This window comes from Haliotis rufescens, unplaced genomic scaffold (assembly GCF_023055435.1).
Source record: "Haliotis rufescens isolate VD_foot unplaced genomic scaffold, xgHalRufe1.0.p SCAF_73, whole genome shotgun sequence".
In the NCBI taxonomy this organism is placed as follows: Eukaryota; Metazoa; Mollusca; class Gastropoda; order Lepetellida; family Haliotidae; genus Haliotis; species Haliotis rufescens.
The window spans coordinates 1,379,956-1,400,757 of record NW_025964365.1 but is presented as its reverse complement, the minus strand read 5'-3'; the positions used below and the strand labels follow the sequence as shown (position 1 = coordinate 1,400,757).

General features: G+C 42.7%; 1 protein-coding gene across 1 annotated transcript in view; it reads left to right on the top strand.

Annotated features, from left to right (window-relative positions):
• Positions 1–20,802, top strand: part of LOC124119183 (TALPID3 protein-like) — a 142,731-nt gene that overhangs the window by 58,183 nt on the left and 63,746 nt on the right. The window lies entirely within an intron of this gene.

Sequence of the window (20,802 nt, the reverse complement as noted above, 5' to 3'; positions counted from 1 at the left end):
TATGACTGAAACAGACAATCGGGTGATGGACATCATATCATTGATCAAAGCAGTTAGGATACAATGACATGCATCAACCGAGTCACCAAGCCTGTCCACCTGATCCCGTTGGTTGCCTCTCAGTGCAGCAAACAAACAAACATGATACAGGAAGAAGTTAATTCAAGATTATCAGTATTCAAAATTAACCATGAACGTCCGGGTCGCTTGAGTCAAACCATAAAATACCTCATGAATCCATGATGAAAGATAAAATAGGTCAACAAAAATTTACAGTGAAGCATCGTGATACATCCGTGTAGATGGTCCCACCTCTACATGCTCTAGTTGGTGCATCAGGTGGCTCAGGTGGGGTCCAGGTTTCATTCCCCACATGGGTACGATGTGTGAAGCCCATTTCTCGTGTCATCTGTGATATTGCTAAAAGTGGTGTAAAGTTTTTCTCAGACATATTACTTGCTGAGATGAAATTAAGTAGTAGTTTTCATTTGTATTAAATATTGACTAACCAAGTGCCCATATAAGAACTACAGTGGAATGATTACACTCAAATTTCAATACTTGTCATTTGTATCCTGTACCCATTCAAATAGAATTTTTGTCAATGAAGTTTAATTTTAGTCCCACTTGTGCCCCTTACTGCACATGGGTGAACGTGAGTTCTAATTCCTGTTTGCCCTTATTATTTGGCTTGGCTTGGCTTGTCAGCATGCTTGTGGGTTTTACCAAAGTGGAAAACATCAAAGAGCTGCATCACTTCAGGCTTTCCTCCCACATCAATCTGATATGACTGAAATACTGTTCTAAAGACTGACTGACTGACTGACTGACTGACTGACTGACTCACTCACTGACTCACTGACTCACTGACTCACTCACTGACTCACTCACTCACTCACTCACTCACTCACTCACTCACTCACTCACTCACTCACTCACTCACTCACTCACTCACTCACTCACTCACTCACTCACTCACTCACTCACTCACTCACTCACTCACTCACTCACTCACTCACTCACTCACTCACTCACTCACTCACTCACTCACTCACTCACTCACTCACTCACTCACTCACTCACTCACTCACTCACTCACTCACTCACTCACTCACTCACTCACTCACTCACTCACTCACTCACTCACTCACTCACTCACTCACTCACTCACTCACTCACTCACTCACTCACTCACTCACTCACTCACTCACTCACTCACTCACTCACTCACTCACTCACTCACTCACTCACTCACTCACTCACTCACTCACTCACTCACTCACTCACTCACTCACTCACTCACTCACTCACTCACTCACTCACTCACTCACTCACTCACTCACTCACTCACTCACTCACTCACTCACTCACTCACTCACTCACTCACTCACTCACTCACTCACTCACTCACTCATGCTACTGTAAATGTGTAATTGACCCGCTGTTCAAAGAGGTCAAGGATTTGTGATTCTGAAATATTGACAGTAATATGTGGAGACTTTATGTTTGCAAGACAACTCCAATGTTTGCTTATACAAATGTTCTGGCATATGATTCGTTGGCACTGAAGGTCAACGTCACATGATGAAATATGCATAACGAAATTCGCATGACTACCATGATTTGAGCTTTTGCCAAATTTATCATATCTCAATAAGTCTACCACTTCAGCCAAAAGTCCAAAGCCCATGTCCAGAAAGCGTCTGTTCGGTTTAGTAAGATAAACTGGTAAAATCCATATAACACTATCATATACTAAAAATGATGCTGGGAGCCAAGTTTGGCCCATGGACTCCGAAGTTTTTGGCACTGACTGCAATTTTGTTGAACAATATGGGCAAACATTGTGATAGCTATTGAATAATACGATGCAAAACGTCAACATGGATTAAAAGTCATGGCTTTTGCGTCATGAAAGTTCAGTATGTTCAAAATTAAATTCCATTGCAAGATCAATTTTGCTCAAGAATTCAGATTGTATCCAAGATGGGAATTCAGGATATCTGACCTTTCCATGGCACAGGAAGCAGTCATTGCATATTCTGTTTCTGATATACATAAAATACCATTTTATAAAATATGAATTTCTGCTGCTTATCTCTTCTTGAGACTATAATATTTATTAGGACAGTAAACATTAGTTAAAGGGTAAGTTATAAGGCAGCGTTAGAAATTGGCACTAGTCCTGTAGTCCTTGCCAAACTGCCAAATGGTAAAGGTATCATAAGGACTAGTAGAAATGTGCCCTTTTTAAGGGTTTTGCCATGTGTTATCATTATAAGGACTAGTGGACGAAACCTGTTAGTTTCTAACACTCCAAGGTAGTGCGTGTTTTAGTGTTTGAATTTGTAAATCTTGTAAGAACACACGAGTGACATGTAGAATTAGGACAGTAAACTTCAGAAGCCTTGAGAAACAAGCATGCTTTCAGAGTTTTGTCAGAAATGCGCTGTTGCTGCTGGCAATCTTCTCCAACAAGAAAATTTACATATGGAGATGTGCACGTGGCTTAGGGGGGCATGTTATGAGAGTGTCAAAGGTCAAGGTCACAGTAAAAACTGCTTGCCTAAAATATTGATCACGAAGCATCTAGAGGATGCTTTGTGGGTATATAATACTATATTCCAACATAAGTATAAGGTCAGTCTCTAAAATCGCTACTGCCGCACAAAGATCGGAGGACCTTACAGATCACGTAAGGTCAACCTTTGACCAACCAGAGAAATAACAATGAAACTGGAAGTCGACATAAGCCAATCAGAAAGCAGCCTTCTCCAGTTATACGCCACGAGTTGCAAAAAGAAGACTTCCTTTCCAGATTTGCGTAATCTTTATGTAGTGTAGCGAGCCCTAGGATCCTATTTTTCTGAGCTTGGTGTAAGGTTAATCACGATACTCGGGTGCCTGAAACACTAAGACATCTACAAATGTGGAAGCTGATATTTTCATGTGAGTGAGTGAAAGTTGTCTAATGCTGCAGACATCAATATTCCAGCTGCATCATTGTAAATAAGGCAAACTTGTGTGTGAAACCATCACTGACCCACGCCAGTGAGGCATCACAACATACAGTCAAGATAGTCACAAGGCCAGTCAAGTGAGGTTTATGACAAGCAGAGGGGCGGTCGGGTAGCCTTGTGGTTAAAGCGTTCGCTCATCACGCCGAAGACCCGGGTTCGATTCCCGACATGGGTCCAATGTGTGAAGCCCATTTCTGGTGTCCCCCGCCGTGATATTGCTGGAATATTGCTAAAAGTGGTGTAAAACCATACTCACTCACTCACTGTGACAAGCAGAGGATGTTTGGGACTTAATTCTTACCTGGAATCACAGCATTAGATATTGGCACTAGTCCTATAGTCCTTGCCAAACTGCCCAATAGTTAAGGTATCATAAGGACGAGTAGAAATGTGCCATTTTTAAGGGTTTTGCTATATGTTATCATTATAAGGACTAGTGGATGAAAACTGTTAGTTTCTACTGCTGAATCACCATTTTTTTTGTTTTTGTATTGAAGCAAGCAAGGATGAAAATGTAATCATTAATTCATTAGGCCTGGGGCTTTTATGGGTAGACAGGAATGGCACAGATGTTGGCCTCGTTGTAATGAACCTATGTGACTATTATGATGATTATGTTTCAAGAGGAGATATAGCCTAGTGCAGCTGCACTTGTTGGCACAGAAAGCTGCTCATGCTGATAGCAGTGTACACACAGACCGTCCTCGGTTTGGGTGGCCAGGCAAGTGCATTGTTACTGCTAGTTACATAAATATTGTTCTCTATCAATTTCAGCAGTGCCTGTACACCGTTTGTCATTGTCATAGTTTGACGAGTATGTTGCACAATGCTCTCCGGCTTGGTTCATGGGTGGCGCCACTGTAGTTGCACTTGTGGAAGGATGTGGACTAGGCTCTGTTGGGAATGGAAGGCAGTGTTCTGATTCTAAACGAGAATAAAGAATAGCAACATTTCTTGATTAGTTTATGTCTACCCAAACAACTACCCAGGATACGGGTGGTCCAAGTTCATGTATGTTGCTGTGCAGATATATATATCCCTTGCTAGTGCCAGGATCATACTACCTATGGTATGGATGGTCTAAAGTCACTCAGGTTGCTGTGCAGAGTTGTATCCCTTGCTAGTGCCAGGATCATACAGCTGCCGGCAGTGATAAGCTTATTGCTGAAATGTTCAAATACGCATACGATGTGTTAGTTCCCTATATTACCTGTCTGTTTAACGTCATGTTTGATTCCGCATAATTTCCGATTTCCTGGTCGAGTGGCCAAATTGTACTATTACACAAGAAAGGGGATATTAATACACCCGATAATTACCGAGGGATTACAGTATTAAGTATTTTTAGCAAGTTATATATTTCTGTTCTAAATAGAAGGTTGCAGTTTTGGTGTGATGCCTATGATAAAGTTGTGGAGTCGCAAGCAGGATTTCATTGTGGCTATTCCACAATTGATAATATGTTTATTTTACAGTCAGTTATACAGCGTTATCTGGGGAAGAAGCGAGGTAAACTATATGCTTTATTTGTAGACTTCTCTAAAGTGTTCGACTCTATAAACATATCAAAACTATGGATAGTTTTGAATAACAGTGGTGTGTCACCTAAAATGCTTAAATGTATACAATACATATATACGACTGTACGTTCCTGTGTAAAGTTTAACAATAGCTTCTCAGATGTATTGGATTGTGACTTGGGTGTCCTTCAAGGCTGTGTACTGAGCCCGTTTTTGTTTTCATTGTTTATCAATGATCTAGCTGTTGAAATTGAGGCTAACTGTGAACCCGGAATTCAGCTCCATCCAGACATAATTCAACTATTCCTGCTACTCTTTCCTGATGATGTAATTCTTATATCAGAAACTGTATATGGCCTCCAAAAACGCATCGATGTACTCAAACACTATTGCCAGAATTATTTCCTAAAGGTAAATCTTGATAAATCGAAAATAGTAGTTTTTAAGAATGGTGGAGTACTTTCTAGATCTGAGAACTGGTATTTTAGTGGTTGTCAGATGGAATGTGTATCATCGTACAATTATTTGGGAATTGTATTTTCAAAGAATTTATCATGGTCGAAACATACTTACAATGCTACATTACAGGCTGAACAGGTATTGTTCTTGGTTCTAAAATCCCTTTCATCACTTAAACCTATTCCACTTAAACTATTTTTTTAAATATTTGATACTAAAATTTGCTTCAATTATGTTATATGGGGCTGAAATGTGGAGTTTTGAAAACTGTAAAGAAATAGAAAGTATCCATGTACTTGCTTGTAAATGTCTCCTAGGTGTTAAAACGTCTACTCCCAATCATGTGGTGCGAGGAGAGTGTGGAAGATACCCACTGTACATTTCTGCGTATAAACGCTGTATAAATATTGGTGTAAACTTGTGTCCCTCCCAAATTCACGATATCCTGAGAAAAGTTATGATATGTTATTTCAGCTAGCCTCACATGGTGAAACTTATTGGGCTACAAAAGTCAAAACTCTTTTATACAGCCTTGGATTTGGATATATATGGGAGAACCAATATGTTATTTGCCCCGAATCATTTATTTCCGAATGTGAAGATCGGTTAAAATTTGCTTACGAACAGGATTGGCATTGGTCTTTAGCAAATAGTTCTAAAATGTTCCATTATACACTCTTCAAATTTGTCTGCTATCACTATAAACAAGTTTCGTGTTGCACTAGGCCAGTTTCGCTGTAGCTCCAACACTCTCCACATTGAGACTGGTAGATATGTTAATACTCCACGAGAGCAGAGATTGTGCAATAGTTGCAATCAAAGATATGTCGAGAATGAATATCATTTTTTATAAATTTGTAATGCTTATGATGAACTTCGTCTTCAGTATTTACCACAGAAGTATTTTGTAATCCTACTCTTGCTAAATTCAATATGCTTATGGCGGTAAACAATGAAACTGTTATTAGAAATGTTGCAACTTTTATATACCATTCTATGAATGTCTCCAAACACTAAGCCTATAAATGTTAATGATGGACCAAATATTGTACCATGGGCCGCTGGCCTACACATGTACATGAATAAAGAATTGAGAATTGAGATCATACTACCCAGGGTATGGGTTGTCTAAGGCCACTCAGGCTGCTGTGCAGAGTTATGTCCCTTGCTTGTGCCAGGATCATACTACCCACGGTATGGGTGGTCTAAGGCCACTCAGGTTGCTGTGCAGAGTTGTGTCCCTTGCTAGTGCCAGGATCATACTACCCAGGGTATGGGTGGTCTAAGGCCACTCAGGTTGCTGTGCAGAGTTGTGTCCCTTGCTAGTGCCAGGATCATACTACCCAGTGTATGGGTTGTCTAAAGTCACTCAGGTTGTCGTGCAGAGTTGTTGTCCCTTACAAGTGCAAGGATCATAACATGGGTTTGAATCCAAGATCCAGTCATGATCCTAGGTCTGTCAGCACCATACCCATGTTTGTAAATTTTTACCAACCTGCACCACTTGGGATGACCCTCCCACAGCTAGCTGACATGCCATGATAGGAGAACATGGTGTCCAAAACTGTATAAAATATAACACACACTCACTAACCCTTATAAACAGTGTAACATGAACCAGCCACAAAGTCCAGTTAACTTGAAAATAGGTAAGGTATGTGTATGCCTTCATCTTCATTGGAGCGGGATCATCGAAGGTAATAAGATTGTAGATTCAAATTAAAATATTTAAAGAAAACTTTCGGTAAAGACCAAAAAGGTCTGAGCACTGAAGTGAAGGCATTTCTCCATGTCCAGGGGAGGGGCACCTGTTGGCACCTGCCTGCATCCCGCATCTGACTGGCTCTGCAGGCATGTCAGCTATGTGCTGCCTCACCTGGGATTCCTCCTCACAACACAGCGCCAGATAAAGCTGCACTGCTAGGTAACAACAGAATTATGTAAGCCAGAATACATGCATGTGTACTCAGGTAAACAGCAGCGCATGTGTGTTCTGGAGTTGTTGTGCAACTGGACTGGAAATTCCGCACTGTTTGTTGGATTAATCATCACAGAGTTAACATCTCTTTGCCAGACCAAATGTATATGCTAAAGAAGTGTTGTGTTGAAATACAGATGCAGCCTGCCTCAGCTGACATGGAGGGCGGTAGGGTAGTCAAGTTGTTAAAGCGTTCGCTCGTCACGCCGAAAACCTAGGTTCGATTCCCCACATGGGTACAATGTGTGAAGCCCATTTTAGGTGTTCACTGCCGTGACATTGCAGGAATATTGCTAAATGCGGCGTAAAACCATACTCACTTAGATACTTAGTTGCCATGGAATAGTTGAAACCCATAACTAGTAATGTTGTGATTGATATAATAATTTCAATCAGTTTGCAAGAATTGCATAGAGAGAGTGCAAGTGTCAAAAAGTACAAGTATGATAATACACAAATAAGTCAAATAGCTCTTGTGTCGGTAATGTCGTCCCAGGTGGGTGTGGAGCGGGTGTTAAGTCAGTGTAATGGTCTTGTACCACCTAACTCTTGTGTCGGTGATGTTGCCGCCGGTGGCTGTGAAGCAGGTGTTAAGTCAGTACAATGGTCTTGTACCACCTAACTCTTGTGTCGGTGATGTTGTCCCTGGTGGGTGTGAAGCAGGTGTTAAGTCAGTACAATGGTCTTGTACCACCTAACTCTTGTGTCGGTGATGTTGCCGCCGGTGGGTGTGGAGCGGCTGTTAAGTCAGTATAATGGTCTTGTACTACGTAACTCTTGTGTCGGTGATGTTGCCGCCGGTGGCTGTGAAGCAGGTGTCATGTAAGGAGGGACAGCCTCAGATAGTAGACAAGCTAGGAGGTGTCTGTTGACTTCAGCCTCTCCATCAACATTCCTGCCTAGAGTCAGAGACTCTATCCTTACTGCAGCAACACGACACAAACATTTGATGATCATCTTCCAGTCATCATCCTCCCCTCACACTACCTCACGACAAAGCTACGTAAGTTATTTAGAATGTTTCCGGGGATCAAGTGGTGGTTGGCATTGGCAGGTTAGGTTCATGCCTCTGTCTTTGGCATTATAGGAGTAGCAATATCAGGGGAAGTCGTTTCTTTTGTTTTCATTTTACAAAGCCATTTTAACGAGATTGTGTTAACTACCTATCTCTGATATATGACAGTTGTAATTCACCATAGGGATTCCAGTGGTTGGAATAGTCCCCGCTACCTTTACTGGTTGAAAGAGGTGACCAAATGCATTGGGTGGTAAGGCTCGTTGACTTGGTTTATTGTGTGTCATTGTTCCCGACCTGGATCATTGCTCACAATATCAATCACTGGATTATCTGGTCCAGACTTGATTATTTATAGTTTGGAATATTGCTGCTTTAAACTACAACAAAATAAAAATGACTAAAGATGTGATAAGGCCTTTCTGCTAATACATGTTTGGTTCAAAAAGGCTCACAGACATTTTTCAAGAACCACAGACCGATGATCAAAAAGAAAAATAATCTAAAAAAGTATTTTTCTTCTTGTAATGATTTAAGGTTTTGTACACCGGGGCAAAACAAAATGAAAAAAATAATAATTCGATAATATCATGTTAAAGAGTTATTTTCATTAATGTGGTTAGTCAACTGACTTGGCAGCAAGAAAATAGATTTAAGTTTAAATGTTTGTGTTCCACATTTGTGAAAGTTGGGGTTGACTTCTCCTTAAACCAAGTAATTAGAAAAACAGACTGTAGATGATTTTGTGGAACATGTTCGCCAGGTGTTGATGATACAAGACAGGCTGGTGGACCTTCTGGGAACATTTGCATGGAAAAGTGATTTCTGGAAAGACAATGGTTTGTTATACTCGTATCACAATTGTCAAACTTTACTCGTTTGTTCATGAGTGAGTGAGTGAGTGAGTGAGTGGGACTGTGACATGACGGTCAACACTGTAACCACTTGGCTATGTAAGCTCTCCATGAATGTAAGGACTTGTAAGGAATGCACTCCATGAATGTAAGGACTTGTAAGGAATGCTCTCCATGAATGTAAGGACTTGTAAGGAATGCTCTCCATGAATGTAAGGACTTGTAAGGAATGCACTCCATGAATGTAAGGACTTGTAAGGAATGCTCTCCATGAATGTAAGGACTTGTAAGGAATGCTCTCCATGAATCTAAGGAATGTAAGTGAGTGAGTGAGTGAGGGAGGGAGGCAGGGAGGGAGCAATATCACCGCTAGGGACTCCAGAAATGGGCTTCACACACTGTACCAGCTATACTCTGAAATAGTATTGATCCATTTGTTGCCTTGTGATCATTTGTACATAATTATTTTTCAAGCCTTATCATAGCTTTTGCCAGTATAGATAAAAATTAGACATCATTCTACCAGCTTCTTCTACACCTCCAAGCTGATTTGTTTGTGATTTTCCTTGTATCTGATTCAGTATGAAGTTAATGTGTGCCCAAATAACCAATTCAGCTGTCATATTATTTCCAGAATAGAAATGGAAAAAAAATACCTTCGTCCTCACTTTTTAAAACATATTGATGGGGATGTAATAAATAATTTATACCAGCCTAATGATATATTTTTCTCAGCAGGTATGGTTAAACTAGGCATCCTTTGTTAGGCTTGGTAATCATATCGAAAATTTGCGACCATGCATGTTAAATCTTTGTAAAATTCAGTCACAACCTGTGATCAACTAAATTGTTGCCTAGCAATATTTCAAACATTAGACAAGTGAATATGTGGCCACGGGCTCTCCTAGACTTGTGTAATTAGTGTGATAAAATTAATCAACAATATGGAACCTTGGCTTGCTAAGAAACTGCGGTATCCGGGCAGCAGGATTTGGTCTGTGCTGAATTAATGAGCAGCCACTGACAGCCATGGATTAGAAGCTGCAATTTATTGATGGTGTTTCTTTCAAGCTGAATATAAGCTTCAAGAATAATCACAGTAAAACCTGGCCTGTCAAGTCTAGCAACCTACAGCTTAGAAAAGCTGGACTTAAATCATCTTCACCCAAGTTGATTAGGACAAGCAGGATCTTTTGTACATGATAATCTGATAGCTGGATTTTGTTTTAAGATCACGCATTTGCCTTGGCAACATCTCCAAGTCTTGCTCTGTGTATAATAAAACAATTTGCGTAATAATTGTTTCTATGAAGTACTGTCATCCCTGTCTGTTTTAGCGTACAGATAATCAATCATTTTATGAATATGTATGTCCGGTTGTGATCCGGATGTGTTTATGGAGTATGTGGTGGGTTGAGAGTAGTGGTCGTTTCATGGACTTACTGTGGAGTGTTCGGCAAACTCCCGGGGACCATCATCCCAGCAACATGGGAATTCTCCCCAATGCCAAGCTGCATTGCGGAAACAACCTGGCAACAGGACTATGTTGGCCCTATTCTGAATTTATCGGCAGTCACAATTATGACAGCAGTCATTTGTTTCTAGGCTACAGGTCCAACCAGTTCACAAAATGACAGCCTCGATTCAGCAAGGTGTGGACCTTCCAGAACAGGGAGGACGTTGTGTTGCCAGGCAGATTCGTATAAGGGTAGGGGCTGTCCTCATGGCTGATAAGAACCAATCAGTGTCAATAAGTTCAATACTGGGAGAATGTTTCTAGGTAGAAAGTTCTGGCCCAGCTTGGTAGCTTGTAGTATCTGGTCTCCGAGATCAAATGCGTACTTATAACTTCGCTAGATTGTGCCATTGTATGTTGTGACGTTTCACACAGAGAGTCAGGATATTCGGCTCCGGTAGGATTTAGCTGTCTTATAAGTGATGGGAGATTAATGTAGTCTTCAAAAGCTTTGAAAAGTTTAAATAGTCTTTTATGTTTGAATAAATGAAAATAAAGTTGGCCAATTTTATGTTACTTCGTGAGCAGAGTTTTTAAGGTGTTGAATATATATTTGGCATTGAGTGTTATTCACAGTATTTAGGTGATGATAATCGGTGGTCTTATCATTCCAAGTCATATGGTATATCTAAACATACAATACCCCCAGAACCCCACCCTGCCTACTCCCACCCCCCCCCCCCCCCCCCCCCCCCCACGATAAACCGATAAAGGAAGTTGACCTGAGCCATACTGATCACAGTGGGACGTAAACCCTCATTGGAGCCAGAGTTATCTGTAGTCTTTGTTGCAAGCAAGAACAGGAACAGTCACACAGGGACATGAACAGGGGCACATTGCAGTCACACATGCACATATACAGGAACACATTGCAGTCACACATGTACAGGGGCACATTGCAGTCACACATGCACATATACAGGAACACATTGCAGTCACACATATACAGGGACACATTGCAGTCACACATGCACATATACAGGGACACATTGCAGTCACACATATACAGGGGCACATTGCAGTCACACATGCACATGTACAGGGACACATTGCAGTCACACATGCACATATACAGGGGCACATTGCAGTCACACATGCACATATACAGGGACACATTGCAGTCACACATATACAGGGGCACATTGCAGTCACACATATACAGGGGCACATTGCAGTCACACATGCACATATACAGGGACACATTGCAGTCACACATATACAGGGGCACATTGCAGTCACACATATACAGGGGCACATTGCAGTCACACATGCACATGTACAGGGACACATTGCAGTCACACATGCACATATACAGGGGCACATTGCAGTCACATATACAGGGGCACATTGCAGTCACACATATACAGGGACACATTGCAGTCAAACATATACAGGGACACATTGCAGTCACACATGTACAGGGACACATTGCAGTCACACATGCACATATACAGGGACACATTGCAGTCACACATATACAGGGGCACATTGCAGTCAAACATATACAGGGGCACATTGCAGTCACACATGCACATATACAGGAACACATTGCAGTCACACATATACAGGGACACATTGCAGTCACACATGCACATATACAGGGACACATTGCAGTCACACATATACAGGGGCACATTGCAGTCACACATGCACATGTACAGGGACACATTGCAGTCACACATGCACATATACAGGGGCACATTGCAGTCACACATGCACATATACAGGGACACATTGCAGTCACACATATACAGGGGCACATTGCAGTCACACATGCACATATACAGGGACACATTGCAGTCACACATATACAGGGGCACATTGCAGTCACACATGCACATGTACAGGGACACATTGCAGTCACACATGCACATATACAGGGACACATTGCAGTCACACATGTACAGGGGCACATTGCAGTCACACATACAGGGACACATTGCAGTCACACATGTACAGGGGCACATTGCAGTCACACATATACAGGGGCACATTGCAGTCACACATACAGGGACACATTGCAGTCACACATGTACAGGGGCACATTGCAGTCACACATGTACAGGGGCACATTGCAGTCACACATACAGGGACACATTGCAGTCACACATGTACAGGGGCACATTGCAGTCACACATACAGGGACACATTGCAGTCACACATATACAGGGACACATTGCAGTCACACATGCACATGTACAGGGACACATTGCAGTCACACATATACAGGGACACATTGCAGTCACACATATACAGGGGCACATTGCAGTCACACATGCACATGTACAGGGACACATTGCAGTCACACATGCACATATACAGGGGCACATTGCAGTCACACATGCACATATACAGGGGCACATTGCAGTCACACATGCACATATACAGGGACACATTGCAGTCACACATATACAGGGACACATTGCAGTCACACATGCACATGTACAGGGACACATTGCAGTCACACATGCACATATACAGGAACACATTGCAGTCACACATATACAGGGGCACATTGCAGTCACACATGCACATATACAGGGTCACATTGCAGTCACACATATACAGGGGCACATTGCAGTCACACATATACAGGGGCACATTGCAGTCACACATATACAGGGGCACATTGCAGTCACACATATACAGGGACACATTGCAGTCACACATATACAGGGACACATTGCAGTCACACATATACAGGGACACATTGCAGTCACACATATACAGGGACACATTGCAGTCACACATGCACATATACAGGGACACATTGCAGTCACACATATACAGGGGCACATTGCAGTCACACATATACAGGGGCACATTGCAGTCACACATGCACATGTACAGGGACACATTGCAGTCACACATGTACAGGGGCACATTGCAGTCACACATGCACATGTACAGGGGCACATTGCAGTCACACATGTACAGGGGCACATTGCAGTCACACATACAGGGACACATTGCAGTCACACATATACAGGGGCACATTGCAGTCACACATATACAGGGGCACATTGCAGTCACACATGCACATGTACAGGGACACATTGCAGTCACACATGTACAGGGGCACATTGCAGTCACACATGCACATGTACAGGGGCACATTGCAGTCACACATGTACAGGGGCACATTGCAGTCACACATACAGGGACACATTGCAGTCACACATGTACAGGGGCACATTGCAGTCACACATATACAGGGGCACATTGCAGTCACACATACAGGGACACATTGCAGTCACACATATACAGGGGCACATTGCAGTCACACATGCACATGTACAGGGACACATTGCAGTCACACATGCACATATACAGGGGCACATTGCAGTCACACATGTACATAAACATGCACGCACGCACACACACACACACACACACACACACACACACACACACACACACACACACACACACACACACACACACACACACACACACACACACACACACACACACACACGGTAGTTACACATTGCTGCTGCTCCTGCATACAGCCCTGTAGATCTGTACAGTCTAGTTACCTGGTGAAGTGGATGTGGTATCACACAGCCAGGAGAGCTCTGGCTATATACTATTTATACAAAATGTCACCTTCATCATCTGAACATAACAACATCCATTTACCTCTTTTAACAAATAGCAACTCCCTGTTATTTCTTCGATGATTAGAAATATGTTTATGTGTAGTTCCTATTCAGACATACACTGCAAAGTAAATGGTAGAAAATAACATGCCGTTTCTCTAAACAAAAGCAAATTAACTGGTCGTGCCAGGGATAAACCACATTTACTCTTTACTCGGAAAACGCCCATCTCAGAATTGTTTTTATATTATTTGAACTGACACTGAAATCAGACAATATTTTATCAGTGAAATAGTTTGTGTTTTACAAGACAGCTGTGTTTTTCCATAGAGCCTGCAAGTGTGTGCAGTAGATAAAGCACACCGCAAGGTGGGTCTGCATGGCTCCCCCTGGTGGCCATGTTCCTGATAGAGCAGGCAGGACCATCTCTCACGTCCGGGGCAGGAAGTTCCACATCATCTGAAACGCTCTTGTCTTATCCTGAAAGAATATAAAGACACTGTTTGATTGGAGAATGTTTGCATGTGTTCCAATCCTAATTAATGCCGTTATTAAATGGTATCTGTAGTAAGTGAGTGATTGAGTGAGTTGGGTTTAGTGCCACCTTTAACAATATTCCAATTATATCGCGGCGTGTCAGCTTAATGTGGGAGGAAAGCCCGAAGTGATGCAGGTCTCAGATGTTACCACTTCGGTGAAACCCAGGAGCACGGGTATGGTGCTGACAAACCTAGAAACATAATTGAGGTGAACCGAGATTCAAACCCACAATCATAGGTTTCTGGCGTGTCCAAGGGACGCAACTCTGCACAGTGAATTGCGGCACCTTTAATGACTGGGCCACCCGTGCCCTCATATCTGTGTGGAACATTGGTGACGCTACCATATGAGGATTGATGGGCAGACTGTTTGAAATCAAGGGGTCCACAGGTCCTCGATGTCTTTTCCCATGCTGTTGGTATCTAGGAACCCCTAAATCTTTAACTTTTAACATTGAGTTATGACAAGGGTTGTCAAAGTGTTTAACTTTCATGCTTAATCAAATCGGCATTAACCCCAAATCACTCACTCACTTCATGCTTGATATCGAGCTCTGGTAGACTTGTTGATACTGCGTTCTCTCCTCTACCAGGTACAAGGGATCAATCCTGCATATGAGTAGAAAGGTGAAGGACATTTTTGGTTGGCTTCAGCCATGTGGCTTAAAACCCTTCACTCATATTTGTTACGTGACTTGCTGCACGTCAATACAGAAGACCAAAATCACCTTGACTTGCTTTTCAAAATTGTATGCATGATGAAATCATACTCACGTTTACAAGTGACAGAGATGGGTATTGTAGTCAATATACATGATTTCTTCATAGTACTGATACAAGCCTCATAACAGCTTTACAATATGGTTTTGGGTAAGAATGCATTTATTGATTTGTATATTTTTTCATTTTCGGTGTCCCCAGTAATCTTCTTGACATAGAGATTAGCAACAATCAAGCTAACTGATTGCCATCATGCGACACTGCTATTTCCGCCCTTCACAGATTATGCAGAGATGAGTTTAATCCCTCAGATGCGTGCTCGCAACCAGAGGCCAACTCCAACTGTTTGTTCAACTGTGAAAAGCTAGAGTTGTCTGCCCTTGTCAGCATCTGGCCACCTCTGGGACCGAGGCGTGCCATGAGCTGCAGTTTAATCAGCGACCACTCTGTGGACGTGGTATCCTTGTGTGTCAATACCGCCATCACCGGGGATGGGACACGCTCGGCGGGTGTCAGTGGGTGCAACCTACACACTGACAGCTCTAGATTGTTTTGAGAGTATTATAAGGCTTTCATTCCCTAACCATCAGTTGATAACGTGTGTACAGTGTCACTTCAGGACATGGCTACCTGTGCACTGTAAAGTCATTCAGTCATTTGCCAACACCGCCGAAAAGCTTTAGAGAGTATGTGAGAGGAATAGGGTTGTTAGACGGGAATTCTTACACACAAAAAAGATTCCGGAATTTTTTTTACTGAAATCAAAGAAATATTGTAAACAAACTAACATTTGACTTTAGTTTTATCCTGCCATTTCCTACCACGTGTACCTGTCTTCTATCACAACATCATACTCACTGTTGTATAACTAGTGCAATGCTCACTGTTGTATAACTAGTGCAATGCTGACTGTTGTATAACTAGTGCAATGCTGACTGTTGAATAACTAGTGCAATGCTGACTGTTGTATAACTAGTGCAATGCTGACTGTTGTATAACTAGTGCAATGCTGACTGTTGTATAACTTCTGCAATGCTGACTGTTGTATAACTAGTGCAATGCTGACTGTTGTATCTAGTGCAATGCTGACTGTTGTATAACTAGTACAGTGCTGACTGTTGTATCAAGTGCAATGCTGACTGTTGTATAACTAGTGCAGTGCTGACTGTTGTATCTAGTGCAATGCTGACTGTTGTATCTAGTGCAATGCTGACTATTGTATCTAGCCCTCTGCTGACTGTTGTATCTAGCCCTCTGCTGACTGTTGTATCTAGCCCTATGTCCACTGTTGTATCTAGCCCTCTGCTGACTGTTGTATCTAGCCCTATGTCCACTGTTGTATCTAGCCCAACACTCACTGTTGTATCTAGCCCTCTGCTGACTGTTGTATCTAGCCCTATGCTGACTGTTGTATCTAGCCCTATACTGACTGTTGTATCTAGCCCTCTGCTGACTGTTGTATCTAGCCCAACACTCACTGTTGTATCTAGCCCTCTGCTGACTGTTGTATCTAGCCCTCTGCTAACTGTTGTATCTAGCCCTCTGCTGACTGTTGTATCTAGCCCTCTGCTAACTGTTGTATCTAGCCCTCTGCTGACTGTTGTATCTAGCCCTCTGCTGACTGTTGTATCTAGCCGAACACTCACTGTTGTATCTAGCCCTCTACTGACTGTTGTATCTAGCCCTCTGCTGACTGTTGTATCTAGCCCTCTGCTGACTGTTGTATCTAGCCCTCTGCTAACTGTTGTATCTAGTGCAATGCTGACTATTGTATCTAGCCCTCTGCTGACTGTTGTATCTAGCCCTCTGCTGACTGTTGTATCTAGCCCTATACTGACTGTTGTATCTAGCCCTATGCTGACTGTTGTATCTAGCCCTCTGCTGACTGTTGTATCTAGCCCTATCCTGACTGTTGTATCTAGCCCTCTGCTAACTGTTGTATCTAGCTCTATGCTGACTGTTGTATCTAGCCCTATGTCCACTGTTGTATCTAGCCCTCTGCTGACTGTTGTATCTAGCCCTCTGCTAACTGTTGTATCTAGTGCAATGCTGACTATTGTATCTAGCCCTCTGCTGACTGTTGTATCTAGCCCTCTGCTGACTGTTGTATCTAGCTCTATGCTGACTGTTGTATCTAGCCCTCTGCTGACTGTTGTATCTAGCCCTCTGCTAACTGTTGTATCTAGCCCTCTGCTGACTGTTGTATCTAGCCCTCTGCTGACTGTTGTATCTAGCTCTATGCTGACTTTTGTATCTAGCCCTATGTCCACTGTTGTATCTAGCCCTATGCTGACTGTTGTAGCTAGCCCTCTGCTGACTGTTGTATCTAGCCCTCTGCTGACTGTTGTATCTAGCCCTCTGCTAACTGTTGTATCTAGTGCAATGCTGACTATTGTATCTAGCCCTCTGCTGACTGTTGTATCTAGCCCTCTGCTGACTATTGTATCTAGCCCTCTGCTGACTATTGTATCTAGCCCTCTGCTGACTGTTGTATCTAGCCCTCTGCTGACTGTTGTATCTAGCCCTCTGCTGACTGTTGTATCTAGCCCTCTGCTGACTGTTGTATCTAGCTCTATGCTGACTGTTGTATCTAGCTCTATGCTGACTGTTGTATCTAGCTCTATGCTGACTGTTGTATCTAGCCCTATGCTGACTGTTGTATCTAGCTCTATGCTGACTGTTGTATCTAGCCCTCTGCTGACTGTTGTATCTAGTGCAATGCTGACTATTGTATCTAGCCCTCTGCTGACTGTTGTATCTAGCCCTCTGCTGACTATTGTATCTAGCCCTATACTGACTGTTGTATCTAGCCCTCTGCTGACTGTTGTATCTAGCCCTCTGCTGACTGTTGTATCTAGTGCAATGCTGACTATTGTATCTAGCCCTCTGCTGACTGTTGTATCTAGCCCTCTGCTGACTGTTGTATCTAGCCCTCTGCTGACTGTTGTATCTAGCCCTCTGCTGACTGTTGTATCTAGCCCTCTGCTGACTGTTGTATCTAGCTCTATGCTGACTGTTGTATCTAGCTCTATGCTGATTGTTGTATCTAGCTCTATGCTGACTGTTGTATCTAGCTCTATGCTGACTGTTGTATCTAGCTCTATGCTGACTGTTGTATCTAGCCCTCTGCTGACTGTTGTATCTAGTGCAATGCTGACTGTTGTATCTAGCCCCCTGCTGACTGTTGTATCTAGCCCTCTGCTGACTGTTGTATCTAGCTCTATCCTGACTGTTGTATCTAGCCCTCTGCTGACTGTTGTATCTAGCCCTCTGCTGACTGTTGTATCTAGCTCTATGCTGACTGTTGTATCTAGCCCCCTGCTGACTGTTGTATCTAGCTCTATGCTGACTGTTGTATCTAGCCCTCTGCTGACTGTGGTATCTAGCCCTCTGCTGACTGTTGTATCTAGCCCCCTGCTGACTGTTGTATCTAGCTCTATGCTGACTGTTGTATCTAGCTCTATGCTGACTGTTGTATCTAGCCCTCTGCTGACTGTTGTATCTAGCTCTATGCTGACTGTTGTATCTAGCTCTATGCTGACTGTTGTATCTAGCTCTATGCTGACTGTTGTATCTAGCTCTATGCTGACTGTTGTATCTAGCCCAACACTCACTGTTGTATCTAACCCTCTGCTGACTGTTGTATCTAGCTCTATGCTGACTTTTGTATCTAGCCCTATGTCCACTGTTGTATCTAGCCCTATGCTGACTGTTGTAGCTAGCCCTCTGCTGACTGTTGTATCTAGCCCTCTGCTGACTGTTGTATCTAGCCCTCTGCTAACTGTTGTATCTAGCCCAACACTCACTGTTGTATCTAGCTCTATGCTGACTGTTGTATCTAGCTCTATGCTGACTGTTGTATCTAGCCCAACACTCACTGTTGTATCTAGCCCTCTGCTAACTGTTGTATCTAGCCCTCTGCTGACTGTTGTATCTAGCCCTCTGCTGACTGTTGTATAACTAGTGCAGTGCTGACTGTTGTATCTAGCCCTATGCTGACTGTTGTATCTAGCCCTCTGCTGACTATTGTATCTAGCCCTCTGCTGACTGTTGTATCTAGCCCTCTGCTAACTGTTGTATCTAGCCCAACACTCACTGTTGTATCTAGCTCTATGCTGACTGTTGTATCTAGCTCTATGCTGACTGTTGTATCTAGCCCAACACTCACTGTTGTATCTAGCCCTCTGCTAACTGTTGTATCTAGCCCTCTGCTGACTGTTGTATCTAGCCCTCTGCTGACTGTTGTATCTAGTGCAATGCTGACTATTGTATCTAGCCCTCTGCTGACTGTTGTATCTAGCCCTCTGCTGACTGTTGTATCTAGCCCTCTGCTGACTGTTGTATCTAGCCCTCTGCTGACTGTTGTATCTAGCCCTCTGCTGACTGTTGTATCTAGTGCAATGCTGACTGTTGTATCTAGCCCTATACTGACTGTTGTATCTAGCCCTCTGCTGACTGTTGTATCTAGCCCTATACTGACTGTTGTATCTAGCCCTCTGCTGACTGTTGTATCTAGCCCTCTGCTAACTGTTGTATCTAGCCCTATGCTGACTGTTGTATCTGGCCCTATGCTGACTGTTGTATCTAGCCCTATACTGACTGTTGTATCTAGCCCTATACTGACTGTTGTATCTAGCCCTATACTGACTGTTGTATCTAGCCCTCTGCTGACTGTTGTATCTAGCCCAACACTCACTGTTGTATCTAGCCCTATACTGACTGTTGTATCTAGCCCTATACTGACTGTTGTATCTAGCCCTATACTGACTGTTGTATCTAGCCCAACACTCACTGTTGTATCTAGCCCTATACTGACTGTTGAATCTAGCCCTATCCTGACTGTTGTATCTAGCCCTATACTGACTGTTGTATCTAGCCCTATACTGACTGTTGTATCTAGCCCTATCCTGACTGTTGTATCTAGCTCTATGCTGACTTTTGTATCTAGCCCTATGCTGACTGTTGTATCTAGCCCTATGCTGACTGTTGTATCTAGCCCTATGTTAGTCAAGCTCTGTGACATGGTAGACTGTGTGTCATTGAACCACAAAGGCATGGATTGTTGTTTCTGCCTTCAGTCACAGGTTTGCCTGGTCCCAGCTTGATTACTTAACCACTGTGATGTAGCTGGAGGGTTTCATAATTCATTTCCTTATTTTGAACAAAAAACATTTTTCTGTTCCTGAACAGCCCACATAATATCATATGACCTTAGTTATGACAAAACTAGATGTCCCCCTGTGTTTTCCTGTTGTGTACAAGTAGCATCCTTGAATGCCATGAAATGTTAAAGCGTGACGTTTCCACGTTTCAAAACATTTGCTATTTCCTCCTCATTAATGCAACACCAGCATATACATGTGTGTGTGGAGATTGTCTTTGAGACTGTGTACCAGTGGCCGTGCACACCAATACAATTCTGGTCAGCAAATATTTCGAGAATTTTGAAGGACTTACAAAGTTATATTTGTTTGTGTCGGAGAATACATTATTGATATTTCATGGGTATTGTATAAATAATTTTAGTTTCACCATCTCAGTTCTTTTTTGCGGACATTTTATTTTTTTTTGTTATCACA